Source organism: Macrobrachium nipponense, chromosome 47, assembly GCF_015104395.2.
Source record: "Macrobrachium nipponense isolate FS-2020 chromosome 47, ASM1510439v2, whole genome shotgun sequence".
NCBI classification, from domain to species: domain Eukaryota; kingdom Metazoa; phylum Arthropoda; class Malacostraca; order Decapoda; family Palaemonidae; genus Macrobrachium; species Macrobrachium nipponense.
This window is the reverse complement of record NC_087222.1, coordinates 25,660,562-25,681,413: the sequence shown is the minus strand read 5'-3', so window position 1 is coordinate 25,681,413 and position 20,852 is coordinate 25,660,562. Positions and strand designations below refer to the sequence as shown.

At 43.7% G+C, this 20,852-nt stretch overlaps 1 protein-coding gene across 2 annotated transcripts in view; it reads left to right on the top strand.

Annotated features, from left to right (window-relative positions):
- Positions 1 to 20,852, top strand: part of LOC135204790 (uncharacterized) — a 75,597-nt gene that overhangs the window by 13,394 nt on the left and 41,351 nt on the right. The window lies entirely within an intron of this gene.

Sequence of the window (20,852 nt, the reverse complement as noted above, 5' to 3'; positions counted from 1 at the left end):
ATATATATATATATATATATATATATATATATAATATATATATATATATATATATATATATATATATATATATATATATATATATAAATATATATATATATATATATATATATATATATATATATATATATATATATATATATATATATATATATATATATATATATATATACCTACATATATATATATATATATATATATATATATATATATATATATATATATATATACATATATATATATATATATATATATATATATATATATATATATATATATATTTATATATATATATATATGTAGCTGACTCAGTATTATTAAACTTTGAGGGCAACAAATCCAAGTTGGAGGAGTTTGAACAGCTGTAAAGGAAGATTAAATGGGTAAAAATAAAAATAATACATAAAAAAACACAAAGTAGGCCTAGATATGAGACTATGTCTCTACAGACCTTCGTGATCTGGAAAAAAAATAATTATTGGCCTATAGTCTAACACATCCACTGTCCTATATTGACCTAAAGAGAATATTTACTATGTATTAGTTGTTATTTATGAATATATTTCCCTTGATTAAAGCTATTCCTGAAGAGAGAGAGAGAGAGAGAGAGAGAGAGAGAGAGAGAGCCTTCCCATTGGCCCATATCGAAGCTTAAATATTGGGACACTTCAAACGAAATTGCCCTTCGGAAGAGATATCCTGAGAGAGGGGGTGAGAAAAAGATGTCAAGAGGGGCTTGGATTCAATCCTCTCTCTCTCTCTCTCTCTCGTACAGTTGCTGGTTGCATCATTTTAGTATTGTTATATATCGTAAAGCTGAAGAGAGAGAGAGAGAGAGTCGTTCACGAAATATTAAATCAGTCTCTATGCGTCTAGAGTTGCATAAAAATAACTCTTTTATTTACAAAATTGAGTTATAGATAATTTTTAATATTTATTTTTAATAAAGTTGATATATATTATATATATATATATATATAGATATATATATAATATGTATATATATACTAATATATATATAGTTATATAAGATTTTTTGTATTTTTAATTCAATAAAGAATTGCGTATAGCATAAAGTTTAGCAGTATTGCCAGATACGGGTGTGCCTCTAACCCTCCGTCAATCCGTACCTTAAGTCTTTAATTAACCAGTACCGTACCTTAAATATATAATAAAAGCTTTGATATATAATAGCCATAAATAAAATATTATATAATATAGAAAATAATACATCATAATTGGCGATAATTATATAATAATTATGAAAAATAACTATTATTTTACGAGCCGAAGGTCTTCCCGAATAATCCATCTGGTCACACTGCCACCGTCTTCCTCGGTTCCTCCTCCATCTGCCATCTAGCTGTCTAACGTGACACCTGTCATCGTAAATTCGTGATCATATTTTCTCAATTTTCGCCACTCCTCCTCCTCCTCGAAACGATCTGTAAGCCACAAATAACAATCAGCAAAACTATATTTTAACGATTCCATGACATATGTATGTGGTAAAAGTGGCGTATATAATCGCTTAAAATGACCTGAAACTTGTGCCGGTCTTTTTTAATGGGGTACCTTAGGGTAATCGTTCTCTGATAAGACTACTTTCCTATGAGTGAATTTATTGGGTTTATTTGATTTATTTAAACCAATATGGCGGATATGTCGAGGTCAGGGCTAGTCATTTACGAAAGTCAGTATTTGACCCTTTTTGTCATATATATATATTTATATCAGGGTATTTTTAATGGTAAAAATAATCCTAAATATATTTATGACAAAAGTATATAGTATTTACCAAAAATATAAACTTAAATAATAGGTATATTCACGAAAAATATGATTCATTGGGTTTATTAATGACATAAATAGATATATTTCGATTTACTTTTATTTTTAATGTGATTTTGGGGAAATTTATGGTCCAATTTGATGGTTTTTCAGTGAAAATTTGCTTATTTCAAGGGCCTATTGTAGAATGGCCTATTAGTATTAACGAATCAAATGTCAGGCTGGTAATCGTAGCCTAGTAACCTTACCTTAGGCTCATAGGAATTTCTTCGTAGGGGCTTAGCTTTGTCTGTGCGCCTCGTGCAAAGCACTGTAGGCATTATTTAAGGTTCTTTGCATCGTCACGTGGTCCCTAGTGGCCGCAACTCCTTTCATGCCTTTTACTGCCCCTCTGCCTTTCATATTCGCTTCCATCTTTCCTCTATCCTCAGTATTCTCCTATTACGCCTTTCAAGGTATTTCTACAGAAGCAGTCCGCATGGACGGCAAGGAACGTAACCGTGGATACGACATCCACTAGGGATTGGGGCGTCCAATGTATTTCGCCGTGTTCAGTACTGGCCCCTGGGGTTTAATTACAAGTCGTCCGAATAAATATTACTTAAAATTCTTGTTCAGGTAGGTAAGACTGCATAGAAAAACCGCAACTGCCATAGTCTAGGGCGGCCACCGCGGATAAGTGCCCTAGATCTACCTTTTATAATTTAAAGACTTAAAACTGAGTTCAGGAAGGGTTAGACATGTCAAAATATCCTACAGGATTTGAATTAGAGGACATGCACTTGACTTAGTCCAAGCATCCTATAAGATTGAAACATGCCAGGAAGCTATGAAGATCATTCTGAAGGATAGAGTAGTACAATTCTGTGCCAAGGACCTTCATGTATATATCTAGAGATCCTGTAGGATATGTTGACTTTGTCAGTTTTTTTTTTTTTTTTTTTTAATATTAAGGCTGTAGGACTTTCCATCCTGTAGACTTACGATGTCCCATAGGATTGATATCCATTATGCGATGGACTTACAATGTCCCATAGGATTAACATCTGTTATGCCATGGACTTACTATGTCCCATAGACTAACATCCGTTTATGCTGTGGACTTACGATGTTCCATAGGGTTAACATTTGTCATGCTGTGGGCTTATGATATCCTATACGTAGGATTTTCAGTAACATAACTGTCCAGCTTGTAGTTTGAGGTATCTTGCAGGGTTTAAAACTTTATATCTGGTGACTTCCTTCGCAGGCTGACATTTCTTAATCATGTCGGAAAGCGCCCTTGCTCCCGTGCAGCTGGAACTGCTAATCAGAGAGAACCGAGAGAGAAGTCAGATATCCGCTGGCACTTTGGTGAGGTAAACATCCTGTCCCAAACCGATACTAAAAGGACAGGGTTATGCCCTTCTCCTAAGTTTGGTAAGTTGTCCAAAAGGGTTTTTCTAGTGTAAATAGCAAAGGAAATGTGGATTTTCTCATGATTTTCATAATGTCGGTTGTAATTTTCTCTTGAAATCAGAAATGACACCTGAAACGTGTTTTTTTTTAAGATATCAAAATCAGTGAGTGTTACAATTCACTTTATTTCAAGCTGTTATATGTCACAGTATTTTATGTTGGCATTTTTTTCCCAGATCGAATTTTTGATGTGGACCATCACAGCAGAGACATTTCTCAAGTTGCAACAGTAAATCTTTGCAAGTGCTCCCATGCATCAACCATGGACCACATTCCATTTAAGAAGTTGACCGAAAATTGTTTCCAAGTTGCAGCCTAAGATATTTGGTTAGTATGATTGCTATTAGGAATCAAAATGGCCTCATGTAATGACTTTTGCAAGGTTATTGCATTTTTTGCAGGTTATAACCCGAATTGACCTAGGTTATACCTTATACTCAAGGGGTTTCTATGCTGCAGTTATCATCCCACATTTAATACGAAATCTTTGAAGCCAACTTTCTGGACGATGGTACTCATTAGTCAGGCTAAACATTGTTCCAAGCTTGTCATAGTTACAGTTCCAATGGAACTTTGGGACTTTTCTGGATCTCCTTATCTTAGGCCCGTCCACACGGCCGAGCTTTGCTCGACGAACTTTGTTCGATGTGACGTCAGAAGCGGAGAAACCGCGGCAAGGTTCTGACTTTTCTCGCTATTTCTCCGCTTCTGACGTCACATCGGACAAAAGTTTGTCGACCAAAGTTCGACTGTGTGGACGGGGCCTTACTCTCTAAGTGCTGAAAGGTCAAAGTGCCCCAGTGTTTGGCTTGATACATTATTACAAAATGCATAGGTACAAACCAGATAATTCTGTGACTCACCGGATTCCAGAAGTGGCAAATAGCAAAGAATAATGTTTGGGACCTTTGTTATGATCAGTCTTCACCAGGAGAAGTGTAGGGACTTTGGAAAAACAAAATCGTATGTACTACAACTGCTCTACATTTCTGTATTAAAGCAGTACTTTGCATCATATTGCATGTAAGAATAAAGTGCTGTTTTGTGGCATCTGTGCTAGCATAGCTGTTGCGTTTTGTTTTCTTAAACAGGTTGGTCACTGCACAACTTTGTTCTCTAAGCTTGGCTTTTGGTATAGCTGGTTTATGATAGCCTTCCAAAATAACGAAAGTTGCTGTCAAGATGCGCTGAGGCACTTGTTTTTGAGGTGTGTGAAAGAGGCTACTGTATCGAATACAAAAATCCCCTTTTAGCAAACAGGATATTATTATTATTGTTGAGTGGAAGCTGAATATAACTCTAAAGCCGGGACGCAGTGTTACCATACGCAAACACCACAGGCGGGTGGACAGATGGAAAAAACCGAGTATAGGAGTCTTCTTTGCATCAGCACTGCTGGACACACCAGCAGAATCTAGGAAAAAAGTTACCGTTATGTATTCTAGTTTTTACAACCTAACCATGGTTTTGCAAGTGATACTTGAATGGTATTACTGTACAATTTGCTGGAGTATGTTGGAGCAGTACAGTAAAAGCGACATTACTTATAAAATCTGTCCAAACAGAGCAATTGGAGTCTTACGCTTTCCATAAAGTTAGATGGTCATTATCATAAGGTAGTATTGAATGAGCTCATTGAGTCACACCAAAATTCTTTAGACTTCTGTCAAGGATTTGATTTTGAATAAGAAGGTAAATTTACAGAAGTTAGACGGCAAACTGAGAAGACGCTGTTGGGAATTGACAAAGAACACATGTCACTGCTTTTGGGGTCGAATGGACATCAAAGGGAATCCTTAGTACATATATATTGTGCTGGGGTCCAGGTTATACCTTCATCTTGTATCTACCCAGGCCAATTTTAAGATGGTCTTTTTGTGCATCCTTAAACGGTTAGGACTGTGGAGTAAATTCCCTGCTTGTATTTTACACCCTACTCACATTCCAAGTCAGGCTCACTTGAGGTTAGATACATAGACTTTTCTCTTGTCTTGTAATTTTGTGCATTTTTATCTTGATCTCTCATGTGGTTCCTTGCATAATTATGTTTGCTTTGGTTTTCAGTCATCAGCTTTCCATTCTAGTCTTTCATCTTGCAAAGGTTATTTTGAGACATCTCTCTCTGATTAAGTTGTCAACACCTAGTGATCTTCCTGATGGGCTCAGTGATGATCCGTGGTGGACAGTGTTCTCACGTTCTTGGTTGAGTATCGTCCACAGTATTCACTCAAAAGTTATATTGATGAAATAACAGTGCTTGTTCAGTGGGTCTTTCATGTCCTCACCTAATGGCTGGTCTCAGTACATACTCTGTTCAGTGCTGTTCTAAGGTACACTAATGTATAACTTCTTTTCATTACCTTGAATATCTACTGCCTGTACTTTAGTACACTTTCAGCAGTCTTCCTCCTCTGTATGTACACATTACAGTGAGTTGCCTTAGCCCTTACATATGTATAATTTAGGGCCATCTCCTATATAGTAAACTTTTAAAAGGGCCTTGCACCTTTTCATTCTCGTTTCCCACTTGTTTTCATTGATATACTTTGAAAGTACTTTTCATGTAATTATTGGCATTGCCTTCTATGCCACATAGGCTATGAGATTATGTGCTCATTTTGAAATAGGAATGTATTTTTCATGTATTTGAGTTCAGTTCTGTTTTTGGTGAAATTTTTTTTGGTGACATTATCGTGAAGGACTCTCCTAATTTTTTCAGATATTTTCACCGTTGGTACCTCATTCGTATCTATCCTGTATCTCAGATCAGTTTCACTTCATTTAGAAGAATCTTGAAGCACTGCATCACTGCTTCTGACTTTTATTTTCTTGGGCCTTCTCCCAAGTCTCGCTGTCACCCTCTGCTGCCTATGTTTTGCCAGAATCCGAAGTCTCGTATTTGTGTGTCTTTGCGTCGTGCCTTTATCCAAAATGCACGAGGTAGCTTATAAGTCATTAAGTTTCTATCTTGCATTGTTGGTTTTTGGCCAATAGGTAACTGTAGTTTTTTTATCTAAGATTCCCCTGCTGGGAGCTACTAATGACGGTGTGATTAACATAGTTTTACTGTAGATGGTACTAAAGGGTTCTTGTTCAGTGTCCCTTCAACCCCAATGAAATTGCTTTAGCTTTGCTGTGTTCTATTTTCATTTACTTAAAAAATTGCATATATATATCCATTGTTTGCTGTTTCTAAGGTACAGAAGTAGGCATTGTGTTTTAGCACTTGGTTCTCCTGTGAAGAAAACTAAAGGCAATAAAATGGGAACAGTCTGATTATAATGTTAAGTGAAAATATTCTGTGAATTGTCGATGTTTAATGTCTAGTTACGGGACCGAATTGTGGCAGTGTCTTCATTTTGCAGTGACTCATTTGCAAGTTTTTCAAGTTTTTGACAATCACAATTTTTTAGATAGGATTCAAAATTTCTGTTTAAAAAAACATACCTTACAGGCTAGGTGGAATAATATAAGTATATATCCTTAGACAAGGTTTGCAAGGGTCTAATAGTGTCTTTGAGGTCTTGGTTCGATTCTCGGCCATTCCGTTGAGGAGTGAGAGATGTGTATTTCTGGTGATAGAAGTTCACTCTCGAACGTGGTTCGGAAGTCACGTAAAGCCGTTGGTCCCGTTGCTGAATAACCACTGGTTCGTGCAACATAAAAGCACCATACAAACAAAACAAACAAACTGTATAATTGTAAAGTGTCTTAAGTTATAAATTACCTTATCTGTTTTTAGTGTAAGGAGCAATTTACAGTATTTTGGGATAGTTGAATCTTTACTTTGTTGGCTCCTGAGGACATTTTAGTAACATTGAAAATATCAGTGGCGATTTATGAGTAATTATGGTTTTCTTTTTAAAAGACGTTGTTAGCTGGGTATGAATGAGTCAATGCATTTTAGAAATATTTTGTTCTGTATGTCAAAATGTTCCTTCTGGGTTGGACTTGCTTTGGTTTACATAGAAACCTATTAACGTTTAGCCTTATTGTGTGCTGTGTGGCATCATAGACACTGTAATCTACTGTGGTTTATATAGAAACTTTTTAACTTAGCCTTATTTATGTGTTGTGTGACATCATCGTATAGGGCCCTCTCAAGGTTACTGATAATCATCCTGGTAAACATTATCAATAAGGCTTTGCCTTCTCTCATTTGTTTAGGCACTGAATGACCTCATAGGTGCCAGTGGTTGGGCTTTGGCCTAAATTTTGTATTCTGTTCCATTCTGGAATTGGTAAATTAAGATATTTCATGTCCCTATGATTCTTCTGATTGTGGAATCCAAAATTCACATTCTCTGGACAGGTAATTCCATTTTTATTATACATAGTTTATTGCTATTTCTCTTTCTTGATAAGTATTTACAACCATTGTCATCTTGTACAGTACAATAATACCCGTTAAGATCATACATTTTGTCCGTTCAAGAACTGGTATCGTTTTCTGTAACAGTGGGATGGAACTCCTTGATAAACCTCTCTGGAAGTGATCAGCTTCTAAGAGATTGTGGCCTTTTGTCAGTTTCAGATATCCCTTCATCCATGGGTTGAGCAACTTTTCTCTTTCCAGTCTTCCTACTTTTCCAAGTTCAGTGTCCTTTTCTATGACTGTCAGCATCTTCCTCTGACTCGGTGATATCCTTTCTTCCTTTCCCTGGCCAAGAACTTAACCCAGACAGTATCCATTCCATATTTTGTTGGGTCTTTGTGACAGGGAATATGTGTGATGTGTATGACCCAGTTCAACTTTGCTTCTTTTTTTATTGGTTCAGTACCTCTTTCTAGTGAATTGGTCATCTGTTTGTGCAAGTTCAACAATTTTTGTTATCTAGTCATGAAATTTTACGAGTTTCATGTCTTGTATAAAAGCTTAAGATGTTCTTCAAGAACATACCCATCAAGCCGTCCTTCTGAAGAGTTACAAATGTCAACTCTGTGGTCTGGTTAAACAGTTGGTGGATTTGTTAATACTCTTTTGGTTATTTTGTTTTATCAGTGTTCACTTCCCGATATTGTTTATTTTATTTTTTGAAGTTTTAAAAGTCTTGCTATTTTAGCAATTACAGCTCTTACTGCTGCTTATCCTGGTCAGTTAACAAATTTTTTGTGATTGTTTTTATTAGGTTTTTTTTTCACTGACTATTCTCTGACGTTGGTTGCGCTACCTATAGAGATGTTTCATTTACCTTGGATTCCACAGTTCCAAGAGCTTCTCCATCATTTCATAGCCCTAGTAAACTTTCCTGTCTCTAGAGGATTTCGTGCATCGTACCTTTCAGAATTCATTCACTTTTCTTTGGTAGGGTTTGCATTATATAACGCATTTTACCTTTGGAGCCTGCTCTTTCTTTTTGCTTATATATCCTATGAGTTTTCCCTTGGTCTCTTTTGGCATGTTACACCTGCTTGCATTTGAGTAACTAAGTTCCCTCCTGCTTAGTTTAACCAGGTTTTGTGAGTAAGCAATGTAATTTTTTCCATATACAAATCCATAACTTGCGCACAAATTGGCCTTATTCTGATCTTAACCACAAGTGCTGTTGTGGAAAATGGCAATGACAGACTAAAACAACAATGTACTGTTGTGCTATGGTGTTCTCCATTTAAGTAATATGACCCCATCTTCACATTGGTCACATTCGTGTAAGAATAACCTTTATGACGTAATCCCAGGATTCAAGTGAAGACTTAACTCGGACATATCTTGAGAGATTGTACATCTTTCAGCCAACAACTTACATTATGTATTGGAAACAAATAATTTGAAGAAATTTGTCAGAATCACTTATATTTTTTAGTTTGACAATAAATAGCCGTTTCTTTTTCATCTACAGTGGACTATGGTATACTGGGACTTGATACTACGCACGATTTAGGCCGAGTAGTTAAGGTGTTGTGTTAGTACTGTAGGAAAAGGCTTTCATGCTTTTCATTTATGGATAAAATAAAAAGTGTGTGAAGACTTACAATATTACGATTACAAATATGTATGTGGTAAAACAATTCACTTTGTAAACGTTTGTTACGTGAAAGGTTATGTGGCTTAAGAATTAAGGGTCATTAGTTATGCATATATCGTTTCATTGTTTTTTTAAATAAATGTATCTTGTGTTTAATTGATGGTAAATAAATACATTTTTGCTCTCTCTCTCTCTCTCTCTCTCTCTCTCTCTCTCTATCAATTAAATACATTTGCCTCTCCCTTCTCTCGCTCATCTCTCTCCTCTCTCCGCTCTCGCTCCTCTCTCTTCTCTCTCCTTTCTCTCTCTCTCTCTCATGGGACCGGCAGGAAATTCTTCTCTCGTCTCTCTCTCTCAGGGACCAGGAAACTCTCTCTCCTCTCTCTCTCTCTCTCTCTCTCTCTCTCTCTCAGGGACCAGGATTTCCTACTCCGGTAATAATGTGTGTGTGTCTTCTCAAGTTGAATACGAGGTAACAAAAGGAGTTTAGGTTGGCACGAACAATGGCAAATGTCATATCTTCATGTATGGTTATAGCAACAGCAATGCAATGTCTTCAGGTCTTTGTCATTCATGGTTATAGCAACAGCAACTCTGTCATCTTTAGGTCTATGCCCTTAATGGTTATACAACAGCATCATCCTCCACCAAACTACTTTTCTCCATATCTTCCTTCACCATCTAATTCTCTGTCTCCCTCTCGATCTTCCTCTAACAGGTTCCTCCCAAGCCCTCTTCACTCTATTCGTCATCCATCCTCAACATATGGCCCGTACCATCTCAATCGTGACACTCTTATCACCTCTCTACGAAGCCTGCCTGCCCTTCTTATTTCATCGTTTTCTAGTCTCATGCAGTGATATACCCATAATCCACCTCAGCGTTCTCATCTCTGTTCTCTCAAGCTTTACTTCCTCTTTTCTTCTTTGAGCCCATGTTTCTGCTCCATACATTAACACTGGTCTTACCACTTGTGTTATATGTCTTGACTTTTAGCTTGAGTGGCATTTTCTTAACACATACCACTCCAGCTACCTCTCTCCACTTACCCCATGCAGCTTTTATCCTACTGTCAACTTCAGCCTCACATCCTCCCTCTTGGCTTTTCACATTCACCTTTAAGACACTCCTCTCTAAAGACTCCTCCTGTAGGTCGTCCTCATTATCAGCAGTAATCACCAGATCATCAGTGTACCAGCACAAACAAAAATGGGCTTAATGCTGACCCCTGGTGTAGTCCAACACTAACTTCAAAGTTTTCTGTTTTCCCCAACTGCATCATCACTTATGCATGATCTTTTATATTTCAGCTCGACCAGCCTAGCCAACTTTTCTGGGACTTCTTTTCCTTAAACACCAAAACATCACTTCTCGGGATTCTAAGATATGATTTCTCTACGTCTATGATTGTACGATAGAGCTCCTGGTTTCCCTGAAGCCTCTTTTCATGTAGCTATCTTATGAAGATGGCATCTCTGTCCCTCTTCCTCTCATATGAATCCACACTGCTGTTTCCCGATCTTTACCCACTTAATCTGTCATCCAGTCTTCTGTCTTAAAACTTTCAATCCATACTCTGTTAGTTTAATTCCTCTGTAGTTACCACAATCCATGACATCGCCATCTCCTGTATACCATTAGACTCTCCTTCCAGTCCATTGGCATTTCTTCCAAGCGCCTCAGCGGCGTGGTTGGTATGGTATTAGCGTCCCACCTCGTTGGTCTTGGGTTCGATTCTCGGCCATTCCATTGAGGAGTGAGAGATGTGTATTTGTGGTGGTAAAAGTTCACTCTCGACGTGGTTCGGAAGTCACGTAAAGCCGTTGGTTCCGTTGCTGAATAACCACTGGTTCCAAACAATCAAAACAAATTTCTCTTCACATATAGCTTTTAATAATCTGGTGATTTACCATCTTCATTTTCCTTAATAATCTCTTATGTATTCTGTATCTATAACACTGGTTCCTCCATCCTCTGTGCTCCCACCCCCCCCCCCCCCCCACCCCCCCCCCCCCCCTCATCTCCTCTCCCTCATTTTAGTATTTAACAACTTCAATTTAAAAATTTCTCTCTCTCTCTCTCTCAGGCCTAAATTGGTATGCTCAAGTCACGTAAGTCACGGCTAAGATCCAAAAGAGGTTACAAATGACCGCCAATAGAAAGTTCAGTATTTATGGAACAAGTCAATAGAAAGGTTCGTATCGATGTAAAAAGCCAACGGAAAAAAAGGCCAATAGTAATCCTTGCCTACCAAAATGGCCAATAGAAGGTTTAGAGCTACGACTAAAAGCTGTTAGAAATGGCATCGGGATAATTATGAGGCCAATAGAAAGTTCTGTTATAATACACATCTCTCACTCCTCAATGGAATGGCCGAGAATCGAACCCTCTGTGGTCGCGGGTTCGATTCTCGGCCATTCCATTGAGGAGTGAGAGATGTGTATTTCTGGTGATAGAAGTTCACTCTCGACGTGGTTCGGAAGTCACGTAAAGCCGTTGGTCCTGTTGCTGAATAACCACTGGTCCATTTTGCAACGTGAAAGCACCATACAAACAAACAAATTATTATGGATTATGCCGAAGATTAAGGGGAAACTCTTAAGAATGGTTTGTTTTAAAAGTTATTGGAGCGCGTACAAAAAATGACGAAAAGCTACGGATTGGTGACGTTATGGAGATTTAGTTGGAAACATCATCGGTGTAACCACGGTCTGGTGACGTCACCAAGAACGTCATAACTTTATACGTCGTAGATATAACCACGGTGATTACGTCACCAAGAACTTAGTGGTCATATAATTGTCAATGAAGTCATAGGTATAACCACGGTCTGGTGACGTCATATATTTAACCAATGGAGTTTACGTCGCCAAGAACGTCATAATTAGTGTCGTTCTGAGGGGATAGCACCAAAACTAGCTTGACTATATTCCATTTACTACAATGGTTGTGTAGTTGAAAGTTTGAATAAGTGAAAATGTGTGTAGCGAAACTCTGTTCATTAATAGTTGTAACTGAGTAAAGATAATGTAAAATGAAGGCAAATAAAATCCATTAAATTAAGATGTACGTTTTAATTTAAACCAAAAATATTTACAATTTAAGGATATGAATTTTTTTGTACTTGAAACCAGCACCGCAATGCCTCGAGGAGGTAATATGTCCACAGCAGGAGATAAAAAACGTAACCAGCTTAACCTCGAAAACTGACTCTAAGCTGACAACGGACTACCATTGGGAACACCATTACGTATCGACATAATTCCCGTTTCCTCTCAATGCTAAATAAGAAAGTTGGACTCTTAATGTAAAGGGGGGACTTTTTCGGTAAGGGGGGAGTCCATTTGGGGGCTTGTGTGAGGGGTTAAGTGACAAACACGGAACACCCAACATATGACGACGTCATCATCCATCATGGCGGCCGTAGATTTTGTTAAACTAAGCTTTTAAATAATATGAAAAATGGCGTTAAATTCCCGTATAGTTCCACCCCCCCCCCCCCCCCCCCACAAGTTCCGTTATGAGAGAAAATGGTCCCAGAAATTTGTTAAGTTTATCTATGAAAATCAAGAAAATTAGTTTTTTTTTTAATTCCAAATGAGAATTTCTGCGTATTCTATTATAGAAAACGGGTCTTGTTGCGTCGTAGAAAATAAGAAATCTAACCCGAAGAGACGACGAAAAACTATTGTAAACATATTCATGACCGGTAGCTCTCGAGATATGGACTTTGTACCCGAACAAATTCACATTTTTAGAGCTGTAATGGATAATTTATCTATAGATATCAATAGATTTGGTTATTTTACTTCGTTTACAGTGGTATTTATAGGAAAAATGACCTTTTCTCGCTTTGGAGCCGATTAAAATAACTTAGAAGATACTATTAGCATAAACCTAACTGTGGTCTAAGTTATACTTTTCACGTAAAATCTAGAGCTATGCGGGAATTTGCGAGGACAGGGATGTACTATGGCGCACAAAAAACGTTCGTCCCCCCGCCCTGATCCAGAGCGAACACGAATCCGCGACTATGAAACCCCGAAGCAGTTGAACAAGTAACTAATTTAGCACCCAACAGATGTCGCACCGTCAGGCTAAGGAAGGTATTTTTCTTGAACAAAGAGTAAAGTCTCCATAATCTAATATCGCTAATTAAGGTGGTGAGCGTGAAAGTTTTTGTTGTTTGACGCTACTGGGCTTGAGTGTAGTAATGTGCAGTTAAGAAATATGTGAAGAAATAATTAAGATAAAAGCTCTTAGGAATTCAGTAATCATGTTTTTTTTTAAATTTTTTTTAATATTTCCTTTAGATTATCGTATCTAATCAACAGACACGACTGTTTACAAGATCGATACAAATCTTTCCCCAACAGCGTTATTGGTGTTGCTCTGTAATCTGCAAGACACCTCTTATACAAAAACTAACATCTATAGCAGCAAATTAGCAAAATTTTCAGTTCACTTACGACTTACGTTATTGAGGTAGACAAACACAAACTGATTATACACACACACACACACACACACACACACACACACGCACACACACACATATATATATATATACATACATACATATATATATATATATATATATATATATATATATATATTTATATTTGTGTGTTTGTGTGTGTGTGTGCGTGCATGAAGCTAAAATGCCCATAAAAAAACTATTTTAACGTTGCAACCACATATTTCGAGTACTTTCTTCTGTGCTCCGATCACTAGTAAAATATGGGACATAGGAGTGTCTTACAAGATTATATATACAAAAACATAAGTAGGTGTGGCAGTAAGTCTCTGTTGGTGACACAGGTAGGGTGGAAATTAAACTATTCCCTGGTGATATTTGGCCTCATTAACTCCCGTCTCGCGACTCGTCCTCTTAGTATTGACAAATGATAAAACTAATCAACCTCTGTGTAACTAACAAGGTGTTCTCTTTCAATGGTAATTTTTATAAACATAGGTTGTAGCATGGGCAGTCCCCTATTCCCCCTTCTAGCAAAACTACACATGGAATATTTTGAAACAGAAATTTTGTGCTCTATCAAACCCCGCAACAGGGTCTGGCTTAGATACGTAGATGATATTTTTACTTACTGGGATGATAGCTGGGGAGATTTCAATGCATTTTTCAATCAACTAAATTCGCTAGTTCCGACTATAAAATTTAAAACATAATGGGAAAAGGACGGGAAATTGCCGTTCCTGGACGTACTAATCATAAGAGAGCAGAATAGATATGCATTCACTGAACACAGGAAACCAACTTTTCGTTGTTTCATATATTCATTTCCTAAGTTACCACGATGTATCCGTAAATACCATGGTCGGGTGCAACCTATTCCTCGCGGGGCTTAGAATGATTTCAAATGGGTACGTAGATAAAGAATTCAACACGATCCGCCAACACCTAATGCAACTGCTTTACCTACCATACATTATCGAGAAGGCTATAAATAAAGAGAACACAATATACTATAGAGGTCCCACTCCCAATAGACAAATAGTCTTTAGCGATAAATTGAAAATTCCATGCGATGAAAGCATTCAAAAAGCCACAGAACACCTCAGGTATAATAATCCATTTATTTTCCATTATCTCAAATCCATCGGGAGTTCGCTCATTAACGTATACCTAAATAAAAGAGAAGAAGAAGCCGGGGTTTACAAGACACGTGTAGCAATTGTAATGAGATTTACGTTGGGGACACCGGTAGATCCATCTCGCAAAGTTTAGCAGAACACAAAAGATCAGTGCGATATGCAACAGAGAACTCGGGGATTTTCCTACATATTAGGGACAAGGCCATACTATGAACTAGAGTGGGGCGGAGCTGATTTTCAAAAGTAGCTGTCCGTACAAAAGGAAAATGCTGGAATCTGCTATCATCAATCAAACCAACAATATGAACCTGTCAGGAGGACACTGGATATCGGATGACATCGACAAACTAATCCTATAGCAGGTGTCCAAGAACATCCGACCACTGGACGAGTCGCCAGACGGGAGTTAATGAGGCCAGAAATCACCATGGAATAGTTTAATTTCCACCCTTCCTGGGTCACCAACAGAGATTTACTGCCACACTACATATGTTTTTGTATATATACAAGACATCCTATGTCCATATTTTACCAGTGATCAGGAGCACAGAAGGAAGTGCTCGAAAAATATGGTTACAACGTTGAAATAGTGTTTTACGGGCCGTTTATCTTCATATTATACTGTTGCATTACTGTGAAAAGAGATTCATATATATATATATATATATATATATATATATATAATATATATATATATATATCCATCACATCAAAGGGTACTATAGTAGGCAGGAGAAGGCGCAGGAACATATACACATCCATTAGATACATTTATTGCCAACGCGTTTCTTGACCCATGGTCACATCATCAGGACATCTATATAAAAAGGAGCATCCGAGCACAATAATTTTTTAAAAGAAAAACATATATAAAGCATAAGAAAACTTAAATGGAAACTAAGTTAAACTTAAATACTGAATCACACTTAAATACATTTACACATTACAAAAACCAAGAAAGCTTAAAATGATCCTTAAAAAACTCAATAAAGAAAAAAATAAAGGTAAAAATGAAGTTAAAATGAAGAGTAAGGCGCACCTCTCAAAATGACAGACAAACACACTAAAAGAGTACACAAGAACAAAAAAAGAAGGCGGACAAATATAAACAAACAAGCCAGTTATGCTATGAACAGGAGAACAGCCGATGATTGGCAATTTAACGTAGGTACAATTCTTTTTATTAGCAGACTTTCCAAGAGAAGCAGTTCTCCAGGTTCCTTGACTTGGCCAATTATTTTGAAGTTGTCATCTTTGATCGATGTCTTGCAACTTCTAGCGTGCGATCTTATATTGGAAAGTTCGGGATTAGACAATCTGCAGCCCGTACGATAACTCACGCCCATGTGAGAATCGGCCCTGACCTTGAGAAGACGCCGAGTCGAACTAACGTAATTCCCGGAACTACATCCGGGGCACTTGTACTCATATACGACGCCCGACGTCATCAAAGGACAGAGCCGATCCTTGAAGGGAAACAAAGAGCCAATAGTTTTAGGATTTTTCGGAATTAGTTTGATACTTAGAGCACCAATATGTTTTTCAATAATTTTAGCACACTGCTTGGCAAAGTTTTGATTGGTGGGTAAAAAACAAAAGCTTGCATATATAGTAAGTTTAGGTACGTTACATTTAGGTATTAAGGGTGCAAGTTTTTTTATCAAGAACTTTCTTAATAACCTTAAGTACTAGATGGGCAGGGAAACAGTTGTTACGGAAGTACTGCTTAAGGAAGAGAATTTCAGAATGAAAAGAGAGCCAATTAGAAGTTAGAGACAGAGCCCGATGTACCAAGGTATGCACAGAATTAATTTTAAAATTAATAAAACAAGAACTATAAAAATTGGAGCCGAGTCCGGTGAATGTACTTTTCCTGAAAATGGTCGTGTTAAAATGATCATTGTCCTTAGTAACTAAAACATCAAAGAAAGCCAACTTACCGTCTTGTTCTTTTTCAATAGTAAAATTAATATTATTATGGAAGTTGTTGGCTAGGTTTAGGAATCTGTCAGCATCATATTCATTTTTCAATAGAACGGATGTGTCGTCTATATACCTGGCGTAAAATAAGGGACAGAAGGACAAGGGGCACTCCTCCATCACTTGTTCCTCCAGGGAACACATGAAAATGTTGGCAAAGGTGGGGCCGAGGGGAGACCCCATCGCCATCCCATCGATCTGTTTAAAACGCTGCCTACTAAAAACAAAGGCCGTGTCCAGCACGGCTAATTCTGAAAGTGTTTTAAAAGATTCATAATTAAAATTACAATATATAAAGTCAGGTGTGGGGAACAATTTGGTTAAAATAAGATCAATGGTCTCCCTCACAGGAACTTTACTCTTTGTTCAAGAAAAATACCTGCTTCCTACTCATCCTTCCTTGGCCTGACGGTGCGACATCTGTTGGGTGCTTAATTAGTTACTTATTCAATTGCTTCGGGGTTTCATCGTCGCGGATTCGTGTCCGCTCTGGATCAGCGGAGGGAACGAACTATTGTGTGCCATAGTACCAAAACACTTCTTCTCTCATTATGCTTTAGAGCGGTGTACTACACCACCATCAATCAATAACCACTATATTGTTATAGTTATCATTCCAGCGAATACGTCGCCAGACCGGATGTTCTCACTAGCGAGAGAGCACAGGATGATTATCGTTTTATAACAGGAATTAGATAGTTTGCTGGAGAACCTACCTCTTTGCCTTAATTGACAGTAAGTCTCGGAATAACCCGTAGCGATGTGGACAGACGCATCCACCGTGTAATCGCTATAATGAGTGTCACATTGCTAAAGAGGATGGGGAGGATTGGGGGGGAACTGTGGAATCCTTGACTGGAAGTGGTACCACTACGCATAACTCATTAATGATATATTTTCCGTTTATCTCCATCTTATGCTGGGCAATTTAGATGTACAGTAAAGAAAATGGAGAGAGAGAGAGAGAGAGAGAGAGAGTAACCTAAAAGTAATTACTTTTATAAGTGTAATAAACAAACAACAAGGGCCTCGCCGGCCCGCCCTGGGAAAACTGGTGGGCTCACCCGCCCGTCCCTGGGACACCTGCCGGGCCTCACCCGCCTGTCCCTGGACACCTGCCGGGCCTATCCCGCCCATCCCGGGGCACCTTAAAAAGGAGTTACTTTTTATAGTGTAATAACAAACAACAAGGGTGCATTCACACAAATGTGTCGCATTAAGTGGCCCAATTGCAGGCCTTACCTGACCATCCAGGGACTCCTGGTGGGGATTGCCCGTTCCCCAGACACCTAGCGTGACTCGCCCACCCATCCCAGGACACCGCCATGACACCTGGCGGGCCTCGCTCGCACGTTCCCGGAACGGGTGGGTGAGACCCACCAGGTATCCCGGGACTGACAGCCGAAGCCAACCAGGTGTCAAAGGACGGGCAGGCGAGGCCCTCCAGGTGTCCCGGGACGGAAGGGCAAGGCCAGACAAGAGTCCTAGGAGAGCAGGCCTCGCCTGCCCGTCCGAGAACTTCTGGTGGGGATCGCCACCCATTCCCAGAACACCTTGCGGGCCTCACCCACCCAGTCCCTGGACGGGAGACAGGGCATCTACCCACCTATCCCGGACACCTGGCCAGGCCTCGCCACCCGTCTCCGAGAAAGCTCGCGGGACACGCCCCCCACCCGTCGCGGACAAACCTGGCAGGCCTCGCCCCCCGCCCGTCCCGTGACACCAGGCGGGCCGTCACCCGTCCTCCCGGGACACCTGGCGGGCCGTCGCCCGCCGTCCCGGGACGCCAGGCGCCGTCGACGCCCGTCCCCGGTTTACGCCAGGCGGGCCGTCGCCCGCCCGTCCCGGGACGCCAGGCGGGCCGTCGCCGCCCGTCCCGGGACGCCAGGCGGTCCGTCGCCCGCCCGTTCCCGGGACGCCAGGCGGGCCGTCGCCCGCCCGACCCGGGACGCCTGGCGGGCCGTCCCCTCCCTCCCGGACGCCAGGCGGGCCGTCGCCCGCCGTCGGGACGCCGCGGGCCGTCGCCCGCCCGTCCCGGGACGCCTGGGGGCCGGTCCCCGTCCGCCCGGGGGCGTCCGGACCCCGCCCTGTCGGGCGTCGCCGCCCGTCCCGGGACGCCTGGCGCCGTACGCCCCCGTCCCGGGACCGCCTGGCGGGCCGTCGCTCCCGCCGTCCCGGGAACGCGGCGCCCGTCGCCCGCCCCGACCCGGCCCGGACGCCTGGCGGGCCGTCGCCCGCCCGTCGGGACCGCCCTGGCGGGCCGTCGCCGCCCGTCCCGGGACGCCTGGCGGCCGTCGCCCGCCCTCCCGTCCCGGACGCCTGGCGGGCCGTCGCCCGCCCGTCCCGACCCTGGCGGGCCGTCGGCCCGCCGTCACGGGACGCCTGGCGCAGCGTCGCCCGCCCCGTCCCGGGACGCCTGGGGGCCGTCGGCCAGCCCGTCCCCGGGACGCTCTGGCGGGCGTCGCCCGCCGTCACGGGACGTCTGGCGGGCGTGCACCGCCCGTCCCGGGAGCTCTGGCGGGCCGTAGGTTCTCCCGCACGTCCGGGACGCCTGGCGGGCCGTCGCCCGCCGTCCCGGGACGCCCCTGGCGGGCCGCGCCCCCCGCCCGTTCCGGGAGCCGGCGGGCCGCTCCCGCCCGTTCCCGGGACGCCTGGCGGGCCGTCGCGCCGCCCGTCCCGGGACGGAACTGGTGGGCCGTCGCCCGCCCGTACCGGGAGCCTGGCGGGCCGTCGCGCCCCGCCCGTCCCGGGAAACGCCTGGCGGGCCGTCGCCCGCCCGGTCACCGGGACCGCCTGGCGGCCGTTCGCCGCCCGGTTCCCGGACGCCTGGCGGGCCGTCGCCCGCCCGTCCCGGGACGCCTGGGCGGGCCGTCGGCCGGGCCCGTCCCGGGACGCCTGGCGGCGTCGCTCCCCGCCCGTCCCCGGGACGCCTGGCGGGCAGTCGCCCGCCCGTCCCGGGACGGCCCTGGCGGGGCCGTCGCCACCGCCCGTCCCGGGACGCCTGGCGGGCCGTTCCCACCCCCCGTCCGGGACGCCTGGAGGGCCGGGGTAGCCCGCCCGTCCCGGGAGCCTGGCGGGGCCGTCGCCACCCGGCCCCCGGGACGCCCGGCGGGCCGTCCCGCCCGCCCGTCCCGGGCGCCTGGCGGGCCGTTCGCCCGCCCGTCCCGGGACGCCTGGCGGGCCGTCCCCGCCCGTCCCGGGGGAGCCTGGGCGGGCCGTCGCCGCCCGTCCCGGGACGCCTGGCGGGCCGTCGCCCGCCCGTTCCCGGGACGCCCGGCGGGCCGTCGCCCCCGCCCGTCCCGGGACGCCTGGGCCTGGGCCCAGTCGCCCGGGGGGCCCGTCCCGGGCCACGCCTGGAGGGCCCGTCCCGCCCCTAACGGGCCACGGCACCCGGGACGCCTGGGCGGGCCGTCGGCCCCGCCCGTCCCGGGACGGCTGGAGGGCCGGTCGCCGCCCGTCCCGGGGACGCCTGGCGGGGGCCGTCGCCCCGCCGTCCCGGGACGCCTGGCGGGCCGTCGCCCCGCCCGTCCCAGGGACGGGCCATGGCCCGGGCCGTTCCGGGCATCGGGCCGTCCGGGACCCCGGCCCGGGAAGTCCGCACCGCCCGTTCCCGGGACGCCTGGCGGGCCGTCGCCCGCCCCCGTCCCGGGACGCCTGGCGGGCCGTGCCCGACGTCCCGGGACGCCTGGGGGCCGTCGGCCCGCCCGTCCCCGGGACGCCTGGCGGGCCGTCGCGGCGCCGTCCCGGACGCCAGGAGGGCCGTCGCCGCCCGTCCCGGGACACCGTCGGGCCCGGGCCCGTCAGGCGGGCCCGTCGACGCCAGCCCGGGCCGTCGTCCCGCCCGTTCCCTGGGCCGCCTGCGGGCCGTCGCCCGCCCCGCCCGTCCCTGGGACGGTCCAGGCGGGCCGTCGCCCGCCCGTCCCGGGACAACTGGCGGGCCATGCCTGCCCGTCCCGGGACCACCCGAGGCGAGCCTCGCCCGCCCGTTCCCGGGACCCGTGGCGGGCATTGCCCGCCGTCCCTAAAGAGAGTAACACCTTT